Source organism: Pipistrellus hanaki (assembly GCF_964339955.1).
Source record: "Pipistrellus hanaki genome assembly, chromosome: 3".
NCBI lineage: Eukaryota > Metazoa > Chordata > Mammalia > Chiroptera > Vespertilionidae > Pipistrellus > Pipistrellus hanaki.
In genome coordinates this window covers 166,872,757-166,891,040 of record NC_140505.1, presented here as the reverse complement: position 1 = coordinate 166,891,040, position 18,284 = coordinate 166,872,757, and the positions used below count along the sequence as shown (strand labels likewise).

The 18,284-nt window shown below is 43.6% G+C and overlaps 1 protein-coding gene and 1 long non-coding RNA gene across 3 annotated transcripts in view; one reads left to right on the top strand and one right to left on the bottom strand.

Moving 5' to 3' along the window:
• Window positions 1–5,288, bottom strand: part of DUSP16 (dual specificity phosphatase 16) — a 70,055-nt gene extending 64,767 nt beyond the window's left edge. For both annotated transcript variants that reach the window (XM_084877634.1, XM_084877633.1), the window contains exon 1: window positions 4,503–5,288. The gene's annotated coding sequence lies outside the window, so the exon portion shown is untranslated. The remainder of the gene's footprint in view (window positions 1–4,502) is intronic.
• Window positions 5,289–7,144: 1,856 nt separating this feature from the next.
• Window positions 7,145–18,284, top strand: part of LOC311619397 — a 30,628-nt gene continuing 19,488 nt past the window's right edge. The window contains exon 1 of the long non-coding RNA XR_014794494.1: window positions 7,145–7,471. This is a non-coding gene — a long non-coding RNA (uncharacterized lncRNA). The remainder of the gene's footprint in view (window positions 7,472–18,284) is intronic.

Sequence of the window (18,284 nt, the reverse complement as noted above, 5' to 3'; positions counted from 1 at the left end):
TAGCAACCAGTCATTCCACAGTTCGGTTGATTTGCATATTAGGGTTTTATTAAATAGGATTGTGACACTGATCCTTAATGAAGAATCTAACCTAAGTATACAGCCCAGTACATCACAATCCTAAGTAAATTATAAACAATATTAACCTCATGTAAAAACATGAGACTTTTAGCAAATGGCAGCAAAAATAAATTAACATAAATTGTTTATGAGGAATTAAAGACTCGAAGCTTATGTGCTTCAATCTAAAAAAAACTAACAAACATGTAGGTTTCATTTTTAAAATTGGTTAAAGATGAAGTTAATGTGTAGACTTTTATTCAAATTGGTTTGGATGGCAATAAATATTAAGCTTTATCGTTAGCATTATTTATCAGGATATGATGGGCAAATAGATTATTCACAGAGTAAGTGGGGCTGCAACTAGCCCTCTACAATTTCCTGACCCTGGTTATCTTCACAAAACACCACCACTTGACATGAGATTTTCCATGTAATGCTTACTTGTTTGCTGTCCTCCCATCTTCTCCCACTAGAAAAGTAAGCTCCATAAGGGCAAAATAAATTGTCCTTTTTCCACACTATGACAGCGGCTAGCACATAATTGATAAGTCTGCTGAATGAAGAAATGAATGAATGGCCTCCTCCTTTGACCTCCCCACTTCCTTTCCTCCATACACATGTTAACCATCCTTTAAAACTGGGGTCAAATTCTATTATCTCTATGAAGGTTACCTCCCCTAATCCTCCCACCTCCTTCTTTATACCATGAGTTTGGCACTTCCCTGCTGTCTGATAATTGTTTTACCTTTGCATATTTACATACCTCCATTAAAATTCGTATAATCCTCTCCTTATTAAAGGTATGGACCCATTCCTCCAACTTTCGGTGTCCACCTCAGTACATGTAAATAGTAAACCATTTATAAGTGCTTGCTTGATTGATTTATATCTGTAGTTAACTTAGAAATACTAGTAAATTGATAGATTCAGCTTTTTATAACCCTTTCCAATAACGCAATTAAAATTGCAATGGGTCCCCCTGTATTTTAAATTTGTCTTTGGCAATTTCAAGTTTTACACGCTCATATAATTACAACTTATGCTCATAATTTATTTTTTCCATCCTTCCTCCCCCAAAATAAAAATGTTTATGAAACAAAAAATCTTGTGACTTTTTGGTGATATCTAACCCCAATCAAGAAAGAGATGAAGTTTCACTACTCTCTTCTTGTTGCTGAGGTACAGGAGGGTATTTTTTCTCTTTATGCCTTTTTCCTTTCATGCCAAGGTATATTCTATTTCCTTCTTTACTGACCATACCCCTTGGAAACCTTTGAGATATATATATATACATATACATATATATATATATATATATATATATATATATATATATATATATATTTTTTTTTTTTTAGCCTGTCTTTGGTAATCTCCTTAAATACTTCTTTTTGAGCCACTCCTGCCCCCTCCAATCATTTATTTAAATTTCAAAGTCCCTCTTAGTCTGCATGATAATGGCCTCTTCTTAAAGCCTGAGCCTGCTTCTTTAAATTCGGCAACCTTCACGTGGCCAATCTTTAATTACCAGGGCTAATGAAATGTACAAAAATATCAGATTACCTACAAAACACACACACACACACACACACACACACACACACACAATCAATTTTAAAAAATGACATCTGGCTTTGGAATATGTCATATGTGCCTTTGGGCAAGATTTAATTTATTAATTATGTTTTTACTTAAGCCAACATTATTAACATTTTCTTTTATGATGGTGGATATCTGCTTTGGTTTTAAATCTTGATGTAGTTAATTTTAAAAAAATCAAGTATCAACTGTGATTTTTTTTTTTTTCCTATGAAGCTCTTTTAACTAGCTTTTTCAATCTGTTAAAATCTGTCATAAAATCTGGTTTCTGTTTTCCCTGATTTATCTTCTCCCTTTTCTTGGGATTCTGATCCAAATCAGCTTTCCTATGTTAATTTACTTCTTCAATTTAAAGTGCCATTTGCTTGCGAACGCAAAGCATTTTAAAAATATTAAGTGTCCAGGGAAATTTTTAGTCCAGATAACACATGATAAAAAAACATCACTTTTTTTGTTTTGTTTTGTTTTTGTTTGTTAGATATTCCAGGAAAAGTTGGGTTTCTAAGATAAATTTCACTGGTAATTCCAGCAAATTATATTTAGTAGGATATTATGATTGGTTGAAAATGAATATTGGACGGCTATGTAAGTCAACTCCATCAATATTGGATGGCTATGTAAGTCAACTCCATTAATCCCATAAACCAAAACTATGGAATTAAATTCCCAATATAGACATCTGTAAAAAATAACATCAAAACAAACTCACACATCAACCCTGGCCCTTCTGTCCCCAGCCTAAACTCAGCACCCACCTCAGACCTCATCTCTGCTTCACTTCTACACCTAAGTTTTAAATGTAGGAGAAACATAGGACTGAGTTAACAGGATCTTCTGTTTCCAGTTACTGCCATTAAGCTTTTGGCCAGAGACCCCTCATCCTCAAGTTTACATGACTGTTTTTTACTTCACAGGTACTCATCTAAATGTAGGTTATGGTGAAAGTGCTTGAACTGACTTTTTCACACACTAGCCTCCATATTGCCAGCAGAATGAAGAGTAAATTCATTTTTAATTTTCTCCCATGTGGAACTTTGATAAGTACAAATTATTTTACCTAAAAAAACAACTTTTGGGCTGGTGGAAGTTAGCCCAAATTCTTACGTAAAATGTTAAATATTACCACTGCCCCAAATTTTTTAACAGCAATCTCCCACAGTCCTCAAACGCAGTAAGTTCTATAACTTTAAAAAAAAAAAAAAATTCTTTTCACGGTGCCTAGTCACATTTTGACTAAAATACCTACACAGACCCGCAAGTTCTCAGGGTTTCAATTTACTTCTTCAGGTTGCTGCCTTCACCAAACACAGAACTCCACAAGTCTCAAAATTACTGTCTCCCCAATCTGGGTGTCCACCAATACACACTATTCTCAAGGGAAAGTAAATTAAAAGGTAACGCAACTGGTAAGAATTCTTTTAAAAAATGAACCTTAGCTTTTAAAATCTCTTTTCTTGATGGAGTTCAAAATAGTACAAATCCTTTGAAGAAACATTTGTCACCTTATGGGCACTTTCAATCAGCCCCACCAAGAGGCATTTTTTTTCTGACAGCCCAAGTACCCCAAATAGGAGTCACCGGGTCTTCCGTGGGTGGTAAATTTCACACACACACACACACACACACACACACACACCCCACACCACACCACACACCACACACCACACACACCACACACACAAAAAGAAACATACCTGGTCATTTTCTAAACAGGTTTGATAGGTTTGGTTCACTTGTAAGCGCAGAGTGTTTGCTTACAGTCTTTTTAAAGCAGAAGTGGCAGCCAGAACACTGGGTAAACACAAACTTGAGTTTTTAAAGCCCTGCATCTCTTAACTCTCCACTTCCCCTTCGTTCGAGGGGAGGGCCGGCACACACACACACAGCACACCCCAGGGCAAAGGAGATTATGCAACAGGTTTTCCCTCTCCGCGGGATGCATCGCCCGCCGCTCAAAGGTGTGCTTTCTCCCAACAATCTTGACACCCGTAAACTCCAGGGCCTCTGCAGCGAACGTGTAATCATCGGGTTTAGCATTCCGCACACCCCATTGCCTTTAAGATCTACCCATAGTTTGTCAAGTTAACTGCGTGTGTGTGTGTGTGTGTGTGTGTGTGTGTGTGTGTGTTAGAAAATAAACCCCGGTGTTGCCTAAATAGTTCCCTCCCTGGTGTTTTATGACATGAAACCACACATGATGATAAACAGATCTTCGGTTGTCTCCTCGGGTTTTTTATGAGTATGTTTTGTTTTGTTTTTCTTTTCTCTCGTGTTTTAGGACTAGTGTGAATAAAGAAGTCACGGGCACCCTGGGTCCCCCAACATCATGCATGCCTCGGGCCCTCGATTAAAAAACTGGGTTGTCGGTGGGTCGGTTTGGTCTGAGCGAGCAGCGCCGTCACCCCGAGGGCGAGCCGGGGAGAAGGGGGCCGGCAGGCCGGGGCCCCCGGGGCGGGCGGCTTGTGGAACAGACGCGCCCGGGAGGGAGCCGCTTCGCCCGCGAGCGTCCCGCGTCCCGGACCCGCGGGCGGCCGGGCCCCACCGCCCCGCATCGCGCCGCGCGAGACCCCGCGCCGGCCGGCCGCCCCCTCCCCGCGCCGGCCGGCCCCCCAGCCAGGCCTACACCCCACCCCTCCACCCCCGCTTCAAACGCCCGGTGGCCCGGGCCGCGGCCGCCCCCACCCTGCCTCCCCACAAGGTTGGCGCGAACGCCGGGCGGGCACGGAGCGCGGCGCCCGCCCCGGAGCCACGGGCGAGCGGCGGAGGCGGAGGTCCACGCCGGCCCGCGCCCGCGCCCTCCCGCCCGCACAAGCCCGCGCGGCCGGCCCGAGGCCACTTACTTGCGGGGCCGCCGACCTCCCGACTCCCTCGGGAGGGCGGGGAGGGAGGGGGACGAAAGTTGCGGCGGCGGCGGCGTCTCCCCGCGGCCCCCGCGCCGCCCGGACCTGCGAGGCGCCGCGGCGGAGCCCGTGGGGCGGCAGCGCTCCCGCTCGCGTGCGTCCGTCCGTCCGGCCGCGCGGTCGGTCCTCGTCTTCGCTTCACTATATTATCTTCTCCTGCTCGGAGGGGTGGGCGGGGGCGGGAGGGAGGCTTAGGGAGAAAAGAGACGTTTGCAGATTTTTCTTCAACCCCCCCACCACCACCACCTTCCCCAAGTCAGCCTTGAAAAAAAAAAACAATGTTGAAAGGGGTGAAGAAGTTGGGGAGGTGGATGGAGGTGGGGGCCGCCGCGTGGGGGACGTGGAGGCAGGCGGGGAGGGAGAGGGGATGATAATCGTTTAAAAACTGTCCAAAGCCGTCCCCCCCCCAAAAAAAATAAAAATAAAAATAAAAAACAGGGGTACACAGAAAGGGGGGGGGAGAAAGGCGGCGGTGGGGGGGCGGGGAGGGGGTTGGGGGGAAAAAAGAGAAAGAGTCGCTGGTCAGGAAACTTCAAGCGCGGATGAGGTCATTGGTTTAAAAATAAAGAGATGGCGTCACTTGAAACCAATCCCAGTGAATGAACTCAGCGGAGCCCGGAGCGGGGGGGAAGGAGGAGACAGGCGAGGGCAGGGCGGGGGGCGCCGGGCGGGGCCGCGCGCTCCGCCGCCTCCTCCGCCGCCCGCCCATCCCGCGGCCGCCCGGGCCCCCGCGCGCGCGCGAGGGGAGGGTCGGGTCACGTTCCGCCGCCGCCGCCGCGGCCGCCGGAGTTGGGCGACTCCGGAGCAGGTTCCGCAGGCGCCGCTGGGAGGAGCCGGGCGGCCGCGCGCCCTCCTCCCGACGCGCCCGCGCGCCGCCGCCGCCGCCCCCCGAGCTCCGGGCCCGCGACCTCCCCGGGGTCCGCGCGCCCTGGCTGCGCGCACTCGGCGCTGCGCCCCAGCAGGTATTTCAAGGGTTTTCCCCCCACGACCCAGGTCCCAGAACCCAGGACCCCGGCAGCGCCTTTTCCTCCGGCTTGGGCTGTTTCCAGCGGCCTCAGCGGCGTGAAGAAACGCAACAAACAATGATTTGGGAGATTTACAGTCACTCTTTTAAAAAAAAAAAAAAAAAAAAAAAAAGTCTGACGAGGAAAGAGAATGGGCAGGTCCTTGAAGAAAAATCGCGCTCGTTGTTGTCAGGCGTTAATGTTTGTGGTTGAATGCCCCCCCACACACACCCACCCACCCCCATGAATGTTCCCAACGTTATTTTACTTGGCTTATATATTTTTTTCTTATACTTGTTTATATGTACAACTTGAATGAGCATGAGCAGCCAAAAACAAAATTCTAAAAAATGTTTTCTACATGGAACAGTGCAGAATCGTCTTTAAATCAGACCAGAAGTTCACTGCCTCTGGAGGTGCCTGGCCCTGTGATGTAGCTCTATACCCTTGGTGCATTTTTCTTATTTTGGATTCATTTACAAATGGCTTTGTTTTGGAGACACATTGCACACTTTGAAAAACTGGAGACCTGAGGTGGTGACAAACCAGGACGTGGAATCACTGAATAGGACAATCGGAGCTTTATTCTAGTTGTTCTTTGAGCATTTGAGCATGAAGCTGCCTCTACTGAGAAGTACTCACGTGGATATCACATAACAAAGATGTGATTAATGACGGAAAAGCACACTGAGAACGGACTGCTCCCGGCCAGAATTTATGTGTAGGAATAATCTGGCTCCTAAAATATTCCATTTGCAAAAATGTACTACATTTGGGACGTTGGTCCCTCAATGCATCTGTCTTGTGGAATGTCCATGTGGACACTGCCTAAGGGACTTTTTTTTTTTTTTAATTGGCTCAAGAACAGAGAACCAGGTTTGGGTGGATTAGAAAGATAAAACGTCTCCATACCGTCTTTTCTGCCTTTAACGCACACTGGCTAGGATTGGTAAACATTTAAGGTTAGCATTACCTCTGGGAACTTCCAGCCCGTCTTCTAGAGGAGAAAAAAGGAGCCCATCTGGAAATGGGAGACCACTGAGCACTTCAAAAAAGCAGGAGGCCCATGGATGGAGAGCCCACATTCTACTGCCTTTGACCTCTAAGACTCCAGCTAAGGGGAAGCGATCTCTCTCCCGCGGCTCCCTGTCCTCTGGTGGCCAGCACGTGTTACTGCAGCTTCTATGGGATTATCTGAGCTCAAGGAAACCTCTAAAAATCTAGCCATAGACCTGCTGGTTTTAGAACAGTTTTGAAGGGGTAGTTGGAAAGGATCTGCATCTCAAGTCTGCTTAGCTGGAGGAGCTGGGATTTGGGGAAAGGGAGGAAAAGAGAGAGAATCCTTGTCCTAGAGGTAGAGAGCACTGATCTTGCCTGGCTGGTTGAAAGGCTCCGTGAGAATTTATGGATTACCCTTTACATGCTGCAGTAACACAAGAAGTTATAAACACTAGGTGATTTATCACTTATCAATTTAGCAAAGATTGTTAAAATAGTAAATCCCAGGATTGGGTCAAGAGTGAAGAAAACGGGCCTTCTTATTACCACAGGTTGGAGTATGAATTGGTATATGTGTTCTGCAGGGCAACTTGGCAGTGTGTTTTAAAAATAGACACCCAGCAATTCCATTTTAAGAATTTATCTTAAGGAGATAACAGTGCTATTTTCAAAGACATATAAAGAAGGATATTAATCATAATTTAAAAGGGTAGCTAACATTTATTGAAAACTAATCACTTAATCCTCACAACTATTATTACCTCCATTTTACAATTAACATGCTCAAGGTTGCACAGTAAACGGAAGGGCTGGGATCTGAATATCCTGTACTACACACCTAAGTGGAATCAAGATTATAGAGGCCTTATAAGCTATGCCAAAGGAGTCAGGCTTTAAAGACTTAAGGTAAGCAATGGGGAAGTCACTGAATGATTTTAAGTAGGAGAAATGACAGGATCAGATCTGCATTTTGCTATATAAAGAAAAGTTTGGTGGGGAGGACATAAAGCAAGATAAGAGACACTTGTATAAGTTAGAGAATTAAATATAAGTAAAGGCAGATTCAAAAGATTTTTAAAAAATAGAATCAAAAGGGTTTGGTGACCAGTTAGATCTGAGCTGTTAAGGGGGAAGGTAGTTTGGCTGACTCCTAGATTTCTATCTTGAGCTAATGGGTGAATAATGATGTTGGTTGGTGTGGCCGTTGGAGAGGTGGGAAGTTGAAAAATTTTTTTTAAATATATTTTTATTGATTTCAGAGAGGAAGGGAGAGGGAGAGATAGAAACATCAATGATGAGAGAGAATCATTGATTGGTTGCCACCTGTATACCCCCTACTGGGGATGGAGCCCGCCATCCAGGCATGTGCCCTTGACCAGAGTCAACCCGCGACCCTTCAATCCGCAGGTCCACGCTCTATCCATTGAGCCAAACCAGGTAGGGCAGGAAGTTGAATTTTAAGCATGTTGACTTCAAGGTGTCTGTGGAATCTCTCAAGCAAGCATGTCAAATTTGTGACCAGCGGCTGAGGCATGCAGCCTGGCGGCCTCGAGTTTGACATACTTGCATCTATGTATCTGAAGCTCACCAACCCTGTCTAGCCAGGAGATAAAGATTTGGGATCCCTTTGGCATATTTAGTTGCAGTCATGGCCAGGGGATGAGATCATGCAGTGAGAGTAAAAGAAAGGTGTTGGGAATCAAGGGAACACTGATGTTTCAAGAAGAGAAGCCTACAGGGAGGCTGAGAAGGAGAAACTAGAAAAGCAGTGGACATTGCTGTTACAGAAAGCCAAGAAAAGAAAGTTGCAAACAAGAAAGAGCATATTTCCAGTGAGTTAATACTCAGAGAAGCCCCATTAGGTAGATTAAAAAGTCTTTGATTTAGCAATAGTGACTGTGGAGAGAATGGTTTAATTGACGACAATCTTGCTTCTGCAAGACTTCAGTGAGTTGAAAAGGGAATAAGAAGGAAGAAAATGGAAACAGTAGAATAAAAACTACTCTTTCAAAAAGCTTGACTGGTAAGAGGAGGGGGGGGGGGGGGAAGGATAATGCCTAGCTACAGACAGATATAGGACATTTAAACCCTACAAAGATCCTAATGTCCTGATAACCAGACTGTTTGTTTTGATTTAATCAAACAATTAATTATAAACAAATAATAGAGAGTACCCTGAGAAATTAGAATTTCTCAGTTACAAACTCAGGAAAGTAGCAGATGGACTTTTGCTATCTACAACCCAAACATTATTTTCAGTATTATGTAGGACATACATTTGGGGTTTAAGTCGAGGTTGTTCTAACAAGTCTTTTAATAACTGTGAAGTAAAATATTAAGAATAAAAGAACCATCATTCTAACATGAGGTGCATTCATCTTTCAAAAGGCTGAAAAATTCTTGTATAACCAGAAAAGAATGATGGTGGTAGTAGGAGGGGAAGTAAACAAATGAAAGGCTAAAAAATATTTGTGAATTTTGCTTCTTTTCTTGTGATCCTAAAGGAAAATAATTGGAGTGAACACAGTGATTCCATTTTTGCTCTAATAAAAGGATATAGGAGTAAATGTCTGTTTTTGGAGATCAGGGATTTCTAAGTAATTTTTCCATTTTCTGAGTAAATATAGGTTTCAAGTTCTCAGTGGCTTTCTGGACTAACAATGATAACATTCAATAACAACATTCGTTTCTATAAATGTAAATAAACATTTACCTTTAGGAACAAACAGTCTTTAACAGGTAACTTAACCTCTGTTTAGTGTTGGTAAAATAGCAAAATAGGATATTCTGACCAAGTCACAAAAAAGTACTTTTTAACTTTGTGTAAAATCTGTTTTTTAATGTATGGAAGATAAAGGTCTAGGCTTCTTTAGGTGACTGAGTTTTAGAAATATCTTAAACTGCTACTGTTAAAAAAAAACAAAACCTATAAATTAAATGGAATTTGAAAATAAACTAATATTGCCATCCTATATAATAAAGAGGTAATATGCAAATTTACCCTCACACAAAATGGCGCCCCCATGTGGTCAAAGATGGCCACCACAAGATGACTGGCAGAGGAGGGTAGTTATAGGCGATCAGGCGAGCAGGGGAGGGCAGTTATGGATGACCAGGTCTGCAGGGGAGGGCAGTTGGGGGTGACCAGGCCTGCAGGGGAGGGCAGTTGGGTGCAATCGAGCCAGCAGGGGAGCAGTTAGGCATCGATTGGGCTGGCAGGCAGGCGAGCAGTTGGGAGCCAGCAGTCCCGGATTGTGAGATGGATGTCCAACTGCTGGTGGGTTCCAGATTGGAGAGGGTGCAGGCTGGGCTGAGGGACAACGCACGGGCACACACACACACACACACACACACACACACCCCGAGCCCAATGCACAAATTTCATTCACCGGGCCTCTGGTGTTAAATAAAATACACAACAATCAACTCTTTTGTACATGGTTTATACTGGATTTTTAACTCTTGTAATAACCCTAAGAATTAGGTATTATTATTATCTTCCTAATTTACAATGGAGGGAGTTAAGGCTAAGAAAGGTGTTAAAGAGTTAGCCCAAAGACATATAGCTAGGAAATAGCAAGTTAGAATCCACAGGAGGTTTTGTTAAGATAAACAAAATTACAAAATATATGGCATTAAAAATAACAAAAATACAAAATAGAAGGCATTCAAAATAACATTATAAGAAATCTTAGAATGCACTTCTATGATTATTGGTCCAGTTTACCCAGATATGTGCTACAAAAGCTGGTGGAAAATGAGAGTTCACTGAGCTGAGACAGGATAGCAGGCTACAAATTCCAGCTACTGACTGTGTGATTTGAGGGACACTTTGTTCCCTCATCTGTAAAATGAAGGTTATTCATACAAACCATCCAGAGCTGTTGTGAGGTTCAAATGAATACCATGTAAAGCACCAACTTAATACATAACCCACATGGTAGACAATCACTACATACTGATTCCTCCCTTTTTAGGAATACTATGTAGAGCTGACTTAGATATTGAATGATAGAGTCAATTGAGATATTAAAAGAATGGGGAAACTCATAGGAAGAGAAAACACACAGAAACCCAGCATAGAAAGAGTATTTAAAATGTTTTAACTGAAGCAGAACATTTGCATTGAATTGTATATAATAAACCTGGAAAGCAGTTGGGGCCAGAGTATATAAGGCCTAAGTCAAATAATTTAGCTTTTATAAATAGCAGGGAATGGCAGAAAGTTTGGCAGACTCAGTGAGCACCAAAGCCCCACTGAAGCAAGTCTTGCCCCATAAGAGTGTCTTCAGCACAGAAGTTCCCCCATCATAGACACAATTGATCCTCACAGCCAATTGGCATGGATGTCAACTCCTCCCAGTGATACCAACAACAATTAAGGTTTAACTAAAATAAGACTGTGCACACAGCCCACAAAGGGGTGCACCAAGAGTGTCCACTTCAGGTAATTAGGGAGACTGAGCCACTGGGCCCTGTAGGACATCTAGCACACAAAGCCACGCTATCAACACAGGGAAGCAGCCAAAATGTGGAGACAAAGAAAAGGGTCACAAATGAAAGAAATGGAGGAAAACAAACCACTGGATATAGAGTTCAAAACTACAGTTATAAGGTTACTCAAGAATCTTCTAGAAACCGCGATAAATTTAGTGAGACCCTTGATGATATGAAAAAGGACCAACTAGAAATTAAGCATGCACTGACTGAAATAAAGAATAATATACAGAGATCCAACAGTAGACTAAAGGATCCCAAAAATCATGTCAAAGATTTGAAATACAAAGAAGCAAAAAACACCCAACCAGAAAAGTAAAAAGAAAAAAAATCCAAAAATATGAAGGTAGTGTAAGGAGCCTCTGGGACAACTTTAAGCATACAAACATCCAAATTATGGGGGTGCCAGAAAAAGAGAGAGACCAAGATATTGAATACCCATTTGAATAAATAATCACAGAAAACTTTCCCTACCTGGTGAAAGAAATAGATTTACAAGGCCAGGAAGCACACAGAACCCCAAACAAAAGGAATCCAAAGAGGACCACACCAAGACACATCATAATTAAAATGCTAAGGGCAAAAGACAAAGAGAAAATATTAAAAGCAGCAAGAGAAAAAGAGTTACCTACAAAGGAGTACCCATACGACTGTCAGCTGATTTCTCAACAGAAACTATTTAGGCCAGAAGGGAGTGGCAATACATATTCAAAGTGATGAATAGCAAGAACCTACAACCAAGATTATTCTACCCAGCAAAGCTATCATTTGGAATTGAAGGTCAGATAAAGAGCTTCACAGATAAGAAAAAGCTAAAGGAGTTCATCGCCACCAAACTATTATATGAAATGCTGAAGGGTATTCTTTAAGAAGAGGAAGAAGAAAAAGGTAAAGATAAAAATTATGAACAACAAAGTGACAATAAATACATATCTATCAACCAGTAAATCTAAAAATCACGTGAATAAAAAATCTGACTAACAGAATAAACTGGTGAATAGAATAGAATCATAAGGCATAGAAAGGGAGTGGACTGACAATTCTCAGGGGGAAAGGGAGTGTGGGGGTGTGGGAAAAGACTGGACAAAAATCGTACACCTATGGACAAGGACAGTGGGGGGCATTGGTAAGGGCAGAGGGTAGGATGGGAACCCAATGGAGGGGATCTATGGGGGGGAAATAGAGGAACAACTGTAATAATCTGAACAATAAAGATTTATTAGTAAAAAAAAAAAATATATTGCTGCCATTACACTGTCCAAGGATAGACTGCTGGGGACATTTGGGAGTAACTTCTCTGGTTTAAAGGTTTGGACTTAGAAATGGATAGGATAAAAGTGGGATTTTAGGTGGCTTAATCTGACCAAAGCATATTAGAAAGATCTAAAAAAAAAAAAGGGGGGGGGGATCATGAAATAAGGTAGACTATATTGGGTTACGGCAACAATTCAGGCATAAGTCAAAAAGGGCCAAGACTGGTACAGTGGCAATTGGCTTGGAAAGAAAACAGAAAGTGCAAGAAATAGCACAGAGGGAGAATTAAGAGGACTTGTTGATTCATGAGCTACGGAGGGTGAATAAGATGAGTAATGAAAGATGTTGCTAAGGTGTTACCTTTGGCCGTTTATATAAGCTTCAATTTCCTCGTTTATAAAATGGGGTTAATAATTTTACCTTCCTCATAGGGTAGTTCAGAGGATTAAATGCATGATGTCTAAAACAATAACTGGAATGTATTCTCAGTAAGTGTTAGCTGTTATTGTTTTTATAGCTGTTGAGTCTAGATGACTTGATTAATAACAAAATTCTTAAAAGAAATAGGAAACAGGGTGGAGGTCTGAGGTTGAGGAAGGTGGGGTTGGCCTATATTTTATGTCAAACTTAGGTTTATGGCATACAGTGAATTTCAAACGTTCAGCAAGAAGCCACCACTGGCCAGTGATGCTTTTAACGACAGGTACATGCTAGAAAGACTCCATATTCATGAGAAGCAGACATATGGAGAGTAGATATCCACCACAACCTCCATTTACTAGTAGAAATTACCATAACTAATGCACAGTCTCTACATGTTTCAACTTCCTGGCTGAATGCTCTCCAGACAGGACAGATAACAGGGGTGTGAAGCACGAAGGTTTTGGAACCAGATCTGTTTGAATCCCAGCTTTTCTAACTATTGTCTGATTTCAGGAAAATTAACTCTCTAAGCTTCAGTTTTCTTGTTTATAAAATGGGGTAGTGAAAATTGTCACCTCATAAGGTTAATGGGAGGATTCAATGAAACTAGTTAAGTGAAAACCTTTAAGTGTATTAATTTCATAAATAAAATATGTAATGCAAATACCAAATATGTCTATTATTCCTGAATCTCCTGGAGGTTATGAGTTATATTTATATGTCTTTTCCACCCTTAGGGGGCCAAATGTCAGAAGCATTCTTAACTAACTTTGCCTCCTTGACATTGATCTTCAGCCTCTTCCCAGGTCTCAGTCCTTTGGGAACTTTAAGGGTTGCCCACGATTGTGTGAAATCCCAGAATGCCAGGCAGCATCTTTTGGGCAAAATGGTCTGTCAGGCTTTGTTTGGAGAAACCTTTTGTACTAGTGACCCAGTGCATAAAATACATGCACATTAAAAGGGAATTAATTAGAATAAATATTTTAATATTTGCTATTTGCTCTTTCTCTATAATAGAAGTATCAGAGATAAAAGAAAATTAGTAAAATTTATATGAAAATCTCCCTCCTGTCAGAGTCTGGGCATGCCATGGGAACCAGAGTCAAGTCCCCACTCACACACGTGTGCCTCAAAATCGTGAGAGATCCAGACCGGGCTTGCCCCACCCCCATTCATGCACAGGCGGGGGAAAGGGTGTTCCTCAGCCCAGCCTGCACCTTCTCCAATCTGGGACCTCTCAAAGGATGTCCTACTGCCGGCTTACAGGGATGGGACCTCAAGCGGCAGTTGGACATCTCTCTCACAATCCAGGACTGCTGGCTCCAGCTTCTCACCTGCCTGCCTGCCAGCCTGCTTGCCCCCAACTTGCCCCCCACACACCCCCTTCCCGCTGGTCTGCTTACCCCCAGTGGCCCTGCCCCACCACCGCTGGTCTGCTTACCCCCAATGGCCCTGCCCCTCACCAGCTTGATCACCTACAATTGCCATCCCATCCTGGCGATCATCTCCCAGTGACCTGAAGTCCTCTGTCAAACCCCAGCAGGCAGGGGTGGGGGTGGGGGGGGTGCAGCCTCATGTCTCTGCTGATTGCTTGTTAAGGCTTGTTAGGGGCACTCTGCTTCCATTGTGGGTGCAGTCATTTTGTTATGGCATGATGGTCAATTTGCATATTCCCTCTTTATTACATAGGATTGCTGATGTAAGTAAGTTACCACAAACTTAGTGGCTGAAAACAACACAGATTTATTATCTTGAAGTTCTGGAATTCAGACATCTACACTAATCAAAGAGAAACATGCAAATTGATCACCCCTCTGCAACACCCACCAGCCAATCAGGAGCAAGTATGCAAATTAACCCAACAAAGATGTCAGCAGCCACAGAGCTAGAGCAAGCAGAGACTTGAGTGGCCCCTGGCAATGGAGGAAGCCAAGCTTTCCGCCCACCCTGGCCTCTACTGAAGGAGTGGCTGGAAAAAAAAAATAAAAGGAGGGGCTGGGAGCCCTGGCCTCCACTCAAAGAGTGGCTGGGGGTCTGGGTCTCTGGGGGGGCGTGGCCAGCCTGAAAATGGCTCTCAACCCCTTGCCCAGGCTGGCCACACTCCTATTGGGGTCTTGGCCAGCCTGCAAACAGGCATCAGCCCCTCATCCAGGCTGGCCATGCTCCCCTCCCCCCGAGTGGGGTCCTCACCCAATGGGGGCATGGCTGGGCTGCAAACCACCATAGACCCCTCGCCCACCATGCCCTATCCTGACCCGGGACATCCTTCAGGGCAAACGAACCAGCCCCTACCAGTGCAACAAGCTTCTAATCTATACTAATGAAAGGGTAATATGCTAATTAGACTGGGAGACTCCTCCGGATATTCTTCTGAACAAAGCCATGGTGGCGGGGCTGAGGCAGAGGCAGTTGAGGGGAGGGCAGTTGTGGGTGATCAGGCTGACGGAGGGGGGGCCAGTTGGAGGTAAGCAGACCAGCAGGGGGACTGTTGGGGCGATCAGGCCATCAGTGTGGGTCAGTTGGGGGTGATCAGGACAGCAGGGGGGGGCAGTTTGGAATGAGCAGGCCAGCAGGGGGGCTAGTTGGTGGTGATCGGGCTGGTGGGGGGGCATTTTGGGGTGAGCAGGCAGGCGACTGGGGGCAGTTGGGGGTGCAGGCCTGCAGAATGGTTAGGGGCAATCAGGCAGGCAGGCAGGTGAGCAGTTAGAAGCCAGCAGTCCCAGACTGCAGGAGGGATGTCCAACTGCTGGTTTAGGCCTGATCGCTGTAAACAGGCAGTAGGACATTCTTCGAGGGGTCCCAGATTGGAGACCGTGCAAGCGGGGGTGAGGGACAAAGCCCCCGCCCCATGCACAAATTTTGTGCACTGGGCCACTAATCTAAAATAAGTATCTCTGGGCTAAAGTCAAGGTGTCAGCAGGGCTGTGTTCCCCGCTGGATGCTCCAGGGTTCTGGTCGGCAAACTGTGGCTTGTGAGTCACATGCGGCTCTTTGGCCCCTTGAGTGTGGCTCTTCCACAAAATACCACAGCCTGGGCAAGTCTATTTTGATGAAGTGGTGTTAGAAGAAGTTTAAGTTAAAAAAAAATTTGGCTCTCAAAATAAATTTCAATCGTGCACTTTTGATATTTGGTTCTGTTGACTAATGAGTTTGCCGACCATTGCTCTAGGGAAAATCTATTTTCTGGCCCTTTCCAGCTTCCAGAGGCTGCTACATTCCCTGACTCATGATCCCTTCTTCTATCTTCAAAGCTAGCAACAGTGGTAGAGTTTTTCTCACATCACTTACCCTCTCTCTGATTCTCCTTTGCCCCTTTTTCTCCTATAAAGGACCTTTGAGAGGACACTAGGCCCTCCTGGATAATCCAGAATAATTCCCCTTTGTTAAAGTTTGCTAATTAGCAACTTTAATTCCCTCTGCATTTTTAATCCCCCCTTGCCATGTAACCTAACATTCACAGGTCCTGAGGATTAGGACAAGGATTTTAAGGGACCATTATTCTGTCTACCGCACCTTCCACAAAGAAAACTTTAAGGAGGTTTGCTCCTGCTTTGTTCCTCTTCCTTTAAGGCCTACCTGATTCACCAAATGATGAACCGGTAATTTGATCATTGTAATAGTCACAAGTAGGAGTTATTTCATGCTGAGATTGTTGTTCGGGTCTCAGCCTAGCTCTACTTTATGCTTAAAGATATATTGCAACCAAACACAATGAATATTAACTAGCTAAAATTTTAAAAAGAAATAATGATCCCCATAAATCTTCTCCAGCATGGGGAAGAAAGGTTTATCATCAAGCATTAGTTGTTATAAATGATATGAATGTCCATTTCATTTCTGAGACTAAACCACCCCACCGGTCCACAAAGATCATTACCAATACAGATTTCTTATTTCTTTAACAGAACCTCAACAGCAGTGTTTAGCTCCAATTGATGATTAATGGGCAGAAGAGTATGTCTTAAGAAAAACAGGTGAAAAATATCAGATTGAAAGGCAAAGCATGTAAATATATCAGAGTCTGGATTTTTTATTTTAAAGGGTAAAAGGCCATCAGTACTATTTTAGGAGTCCCAGGAGTTCAAGCACTGTAGTCAGAAATGGGTAAAATCTCAAAACATTTAAATTTCACTTTGACATTCAGTATTTCTGTCTTTTCATTTTTTTTTTTTTTTTTTTTTGTCTCTGAGGCATATAAATGTGCTCAAAATAAATTGTTCCAAATCCCCAGGGAAGGTAATTTTTTAAAATGGTAATGATTCACCATAATTTTCTAGTGGATAGAAGATTAGCTTTAGTATGTGATTGAAAGACTATCGGGCTTAAAAAACAAGGGAAGCTATCACTTATTTTTTTTTTTTTAAATATATATAACTTTGGGCAGGATGCTCAAGAGAAGGAGAGGAGAAAGAGCCAACAAGTATTGAGCATTTCTCATTGCCAAGCACTGTGTTTAAATACCATTATCTCACTTAATTCTCACTACAACCCATTAAGTTGGCATTGTTACCCATCCACTTTAAAGATGAGAAAATTGAGGCTCCAAGATGTGAAGTGACTTCCCCAAGTCCCACAGCTAAAAAATAGGAGCCCTGGGATGAGAGTCCAATTCTACCTGACTCCGAAGCCCACAGATCCTCCCTCCACCATCCTCAACTGCTCTTTCCTGAACCCCAAGTTTCCTCACCTACAAAATAAAGGGGTTGAGTCGGAGGATCTCTGATGCTCCTCACAGCTCTCACTGAATGGCCTTCCTGGTTTCGGGGGAGAAAGGGAAATCGGGAAGGGATCTCAGACACTAGGGCAAACATTGTTTTCTCCTAAGTGGGAAAGCAATGGGACCCTGTGTCCTAACTGTACTGTCCTGACTCCCTGACTGATGAAAGGAGGCTGGTGCTGCTGACAGCACCGTAAATGATGATAGGACTGCCTATGCCCACCACATTTTAAAATATACATTTATATTTATCTCAGAGAGGAAGGGAGAGGGAGAAATAGAAACATCAATGATGAGAGAATCATTGATTGCTGCTCCTACATACCCCCTACTGGGGATGGAGCCTGCAATCCAGGCATGTGCCCTTGCCCACCACTTTAACAAAGAGACAGAGCTTCTATTTCTCCTTGGTGGAGCCACTTTTCATGAATTCACATTTCCAAAAACATATCATAAACACTTAGTATTGAGAATCATATTGTGCCCAACACTGAAGTGTATTGAGGAGCTCCACAGGAGGTAGCAAAAGAGTATGAGTGATAGTCTGTCTTCTCAGGAACTTGCAACTAGGTAGGGGAACATAACTAACACAGAATTTTTAGAAGACACTGTGTAATGCAGGACTGAATTGTGTAGATATGTACTACAGGAGTTCAGAGACGGGAAGTCAATGTAGGCGGCAGAGAAGGCTTTGTGAGAACTGGGTTAAAGACAGCGCTCTTTACCTTGCATCTGGACTAGTCTTTCTTGGCCTTCACTATGATTGTGAAATCCTGGTATGAACCTTTCACATAGTTATGGCATTTTCAGTGTTGAGGCTGCAGTGAT